Genomic DNA, 4,430 nt, shown 5'->3' with positions numbered 1-4,430 from the left:
GACCCGCCTGGCTCCAGCTGCCTCTCCTGCCCGCCTGCCCTGAGTCCTTGGAGGACGCTCACGGGAGGACCCAGCAGATTGGGTACGCATGTGGGTTGGGGGCTGGGGGCCCTACCCCATCTCAATATTTGACCCTACGGTTTGTGTTTCGTGTTTGACCTCAAGCTCAGACCGATGGCTCTAGCCCATCTTAACAAACAAAGGCAGAAGAGAAAGGAAAAAAAAAAGTTAGTCTCAATGTTCCCCTTGTGGCTTCTTGGTGGAGAGCCCCCCCTGCCCAGGGCAGGCGTCACCCAGGCACCCAGCTCTGGTTTGTGGGCTGTGGACCCCCAGGCAGCACAGGCACGTTGAGCCCGTTCTGCGGCGGGAGAGCCGAGTCAAAGTTGAAGTCCATCTCGTCACTGTCCATAAAATCATTCAGGATAATCGACTCTACGTCGCACTCCAGGCTCCCGTTGAACATGTCCAGGTCCAGATCTGCTGGGAACCTGTCTTGGCCCAACACGGGGGGGTGGACAGCCCCCGGGTAGGGGCCTTGCAGCGAATCCAGTAAGCTCATGTGTGCCCCTTGGTTATTAGCGTAGGAATGCAGATGCCCGTGGTGCGGCATGGCCGTCATGCTGCACGTGTCACTGGGCAAGCTCATAAGGCTGACAGGATTAGCTAAGGCACTGGTGTTGACTGCAGGATGGTGACCGGCTGGTGACGGGTGGTACAAAGCATTGCTCTTCATGACAGAGCCCGAATGGGACGGGTAGGAGGACAAACCCTGCTCCCCGTTCCCACACAGCAATGGGTTGTGTCTGTGGCCACGGGCCGGCATCATGGAGCTGGCCTGCGGCAAGGGCAGGTCCCCCGGGACCATGCTCTCCTTGTGCGCGTAAGAGATGGAGGAGAGCAGGTCCTGCAGCGAGGCGTTCCTGTAGGAGCTGACGGGCGAGAAGGTGGCTTGCTTGTTCTCCTGGATGGTTTGCATGGGCAGACGGCGCATGAGGCTCATGGCCGGCTGGCTGTAGATAGTCCCGCAGTAGGTGTTGGTGGCAGCTCCCATGGTGGAGCACTTGGAGTTGAAGGTGAAACTGGAGCTCCGTTGTCGCAGGGCGGCCGGGGGAAGCTGCTGCGAAGGACTCATGGTGTAGCCATCCTGCAGGTCCTCCAACATGCTCTCCCCGAGGCTCTCGTTCAGGCTGATGGTGCCAGTTAAGTCAGTCAGCCGGGGCAGCTCCACGGAGCAGCGGGCATTGAGGGAAGGAGACATGGTGCTGGAGGGGCTGGGGTACATCAGCGGAGAGGAGGGGGTACCATCATCCTCTTCCAGCTCATCTGGCTCATGGTTAGACATGATGGGCGAGAGGCGCCCACTCAACGTGCTGGCTGTGGAGTTGGCCCGCGTCCTGAAGTCCGCCCAAGCATCGTACTCGTCACTGGCGTGGGACGCGGGGCTTTCCGACCACTTGGCTTGCTGGGAGGAAGGGCTGTCCTCCCCACGCTCCTGCGTCACCTGCAGCTGCTTCTTCTTGCTGGCTTTCCCCTTGATCCGCAGGAATTTGCTGTTGTTGTCCATCGAGACTGCTCGCCGGCGAGGCGTCTTCCCCGTCTTGCCGCCTTCGGGGTTCAGCATCCACCAGGAGCTCTTGCCGGTGCCCTCGTTCTGCACGCGGATGAAGCGGGTGTGCAGGGAGAGGTTGTGCCGGATGGAGTTCTGTGGAGACAGCAAGGACAGAGAGGATGGTTAGTGGTGGTTCCAGCACCCCAGGCAGGAAGGGGATGGTAGCCGGGGGGATACACAGGACATTGTGGAGGACCTGGGCTCCGTCCTCTGGGACACCATGGCCGTCTGAGCCAGAGGGGTCAGGGATCAGAGGGCTGTGGGTCTCTCCCAGCACTGCCCGGCATTTCACCTCTGGGAGCCCACGGGTCGTGGCCCTTTGCCGCATCTCTCAGCTATCTGTCGTTAGCGCAATTACTGTCATGGCAGGGAGTTGGGCGGGGGGGTCTTTGGCACGTGGCCCTGGGACGTGGACCAGGCAGGGCCAGGTCTCAGGGGACTCTTCTTCCCTGGCAGGTGAGGAGGAAATGAAAGCAGAGTCAGGACCATGCACAGGTCCAGGTCTTCTCCATCCCTCCCAGCCCCAGCTACCCATGTGCCCAGAAGAGCCCACTGGGATGCTCTCAGCACAGCCTGGCCCACACACAACCCTGCAGAGAGCCCAGCCCACTCTTCCTACCACCAGGCAGCCAGAGGGACCCCCTCTTTGCCCACACCCCACCAGTCACCAACCCTCTGGAGCTGCCTCCAAACCACTTTCCCTGCCCAGTATCGTTTTGTGATGTGCTCCTCTCCTCCTTCATCACCGGGGAGGTAGAAGCATGCGTTGCACAGTGCGCATCGGCACCAACCCCAGCCCAAAGCAACCTGTCAGCACCAGGTAAGCAAGATCGTGTCCCCAAAATGTTTGTCACTCTCTGCAAGCTGGGCCAGGGACCCAGACGGAGAGGGTCTGGTTCTCTGCGTGTCTGCAGGTTGGGTCTGATGGCCGGGACCGAAGGTACACATCCTGCCCAAGAAGCTCGAGTACCACAGCACGGGAGATTTGCAAACCCAGCAACAATGCCCATTGCCCAGCCAAGGGCTGGTCGGGGATTCCTTTCTCCCCGGACACTTCTGGCCCTTGTGCATCCACATCCATCATCTCAGGAGGGTTTACCTACTGAGAGCAATCCTCCGGTCCTCTTGGCTCTCGCCTGCTGCCGTGGCCAGTGAGCCGGAGCAGGGATGTCCTTGCAGATCGTTGGGGGAAGCAGGGAGCTTGCAGCAAGGGCCACGGCTCAATGTAACATCCCAACTGTCACTGCCCCATGGGGTGACAGGCTGAGGTGACCCTGGGGAGATGCCTTCAAAGCTCCAGACCAGGGAAAAAAGGGGCTGAGGATATTTGCCTCATGCTGTTATCTTCCAACAGCTTATGGGATGCCACTCCAGCTCCCCGTGCCTCAGTTTCCCCAGGGTTCAGAGGGGAAGGGCAAGATGCAGAGCCCAGGGAAGAGCATCAGTCCAGGGTGCAGAGATCCTTGCTCCAGCACTGCCCGCAGGCTCGGGGCTTGGTAGGGGCTGCTGAAGGGAGGCAGGCAGCTCCTCCTGCCCCTGCTGACCTGCAGGATGGGCAGAAGGACAGGGAAGGGGAAGAAACCAAGGTGCCAGGGAGAAAGTTTGGTGCTGTTGCCGACGTACAGTGGAATACTAATGAAGAGGCGAGTGAGCTCCAGCCTCATCTATCATATTATGTAATGGCTTACTTCTCTGCACTTCATTTATTTGGAGATTGCTCCCAGGCTGGCTCCTCGCCAGCAGCCACCAAATCCAAGTCTACAGAAATCAATCTCGCGCTGACTGATTAAGCCGTGTTTAGAACTAATTGCTCCTTCGTGTGTGGGGAGAATAAATTACGGGCTTTAATTTCACATCTTTAAAATGCAACTGCAGGTATGGGCTAGCCGTTAACCCCTTCCTGCACAGCCCTGTGCACAGCTGGGGACGGGGCAGGCCATGGTTGGCACAGCTCAGGGAACAGGTTGGGATATGCAGTGCCCTCTGCGGTGGCTGCCCATGTTGATGCTCATCACCTTCGGGTAGAGCGAGCCAAGCCCTGGACCAGCCTGCCTGGCAGGGAGAGCTCTCCCTGAGCCCCCCAACACCTCTCCCTTGAGCTATAGGATGACCCAAGCTCCCACCCATGCAAGCGGCAGGGGACAGAAGCAGAGCATGTGGCCGTCACCGCATTTGCAGAGCCAGAGCCACCAGCCAGCTCAATCCCACGGTGTTGCCTTGCACCCACACACAGACCCCGAGGGAGGCTGGGGATGCCCAAATAGGGCTTGATGGGGTGATGCCCAGCCAGTGCTGAGCCCCTCGCAGGAGTGGGGACCCCCTGCATGGCCCCAGTCCCTCCCTGCCGGCGCTCCCTGGGTCTGCTCAGCCCAGGCGGCAGCAGGAGATGCTGCAGCCCTCTGTGGCTGGGACCGAGCTGCCACGCAGAGCACAGAAAGAGGGGTCGGTGTTTTGGGGGGGGATTGGGAACACTATGGCTTCATGGGGGGGGACATTCAGACGGTGCTAACCTCCTCCTCTGCTACTGCTTCCCTCCTGCTTAGCAGCTCCAGTGCAGGGCACCCAGCACCACCCATGGACCCAGGGCCAGGCTGGCGTCGGGCAGGGGACAGGGAAGGCAGGGGGCAGGGGGAGGTTGGCAGGGTCAGGCTGCCCAAGGGAGAGGAGAGGATGCTGCTGCTTCTTCTGCAGCGGAGCTTCATTAAGAGCCAAAAGACATCAGCAATTAAGCGCAAGGAGCAGCGAGCCCGGCTCTCTCCTCATTAGCACCCCGACGTGCTCGGCTGGCTGCGGCTCCCGGGGGCGCGGGGCGGGGAGGGGG

At 60.3% G+C, this 4,430-nt stretch overlaps 1 pseudogene; it reads right to left on the bottom strand.

Moving 5' to 3' along the window:
* Positions 1-289: 289 nt before the first annotated feature.
* On the bottom strand, positions 290-1,702 carry LOC104166345 (annotated as a pseudogene).
* Positions 1,703-4,430: the final 2,728 nt, after the last annotated feature.

This window comes from Cariama cristata, unplaced genomic scaffold, assembly GCF_000690535.1.
Source record: "Cariama cristata isolate BGI_N322 unplaced genomic scaffold, ASM69053v1 scaffold29158, whole genome shotgun sequence".
Taxonomy (NCBI): Eukaryota; Metazoa; Chordata; class Aves; order Cariamiformes; family Cariamidae; genus Cariama; species Cariama cristata.
The sequence above is the reverse complement of the archived record's forward strand: the minus strand, read 5'-3'. Positions and strand labels throughout refer to the sequence as shown.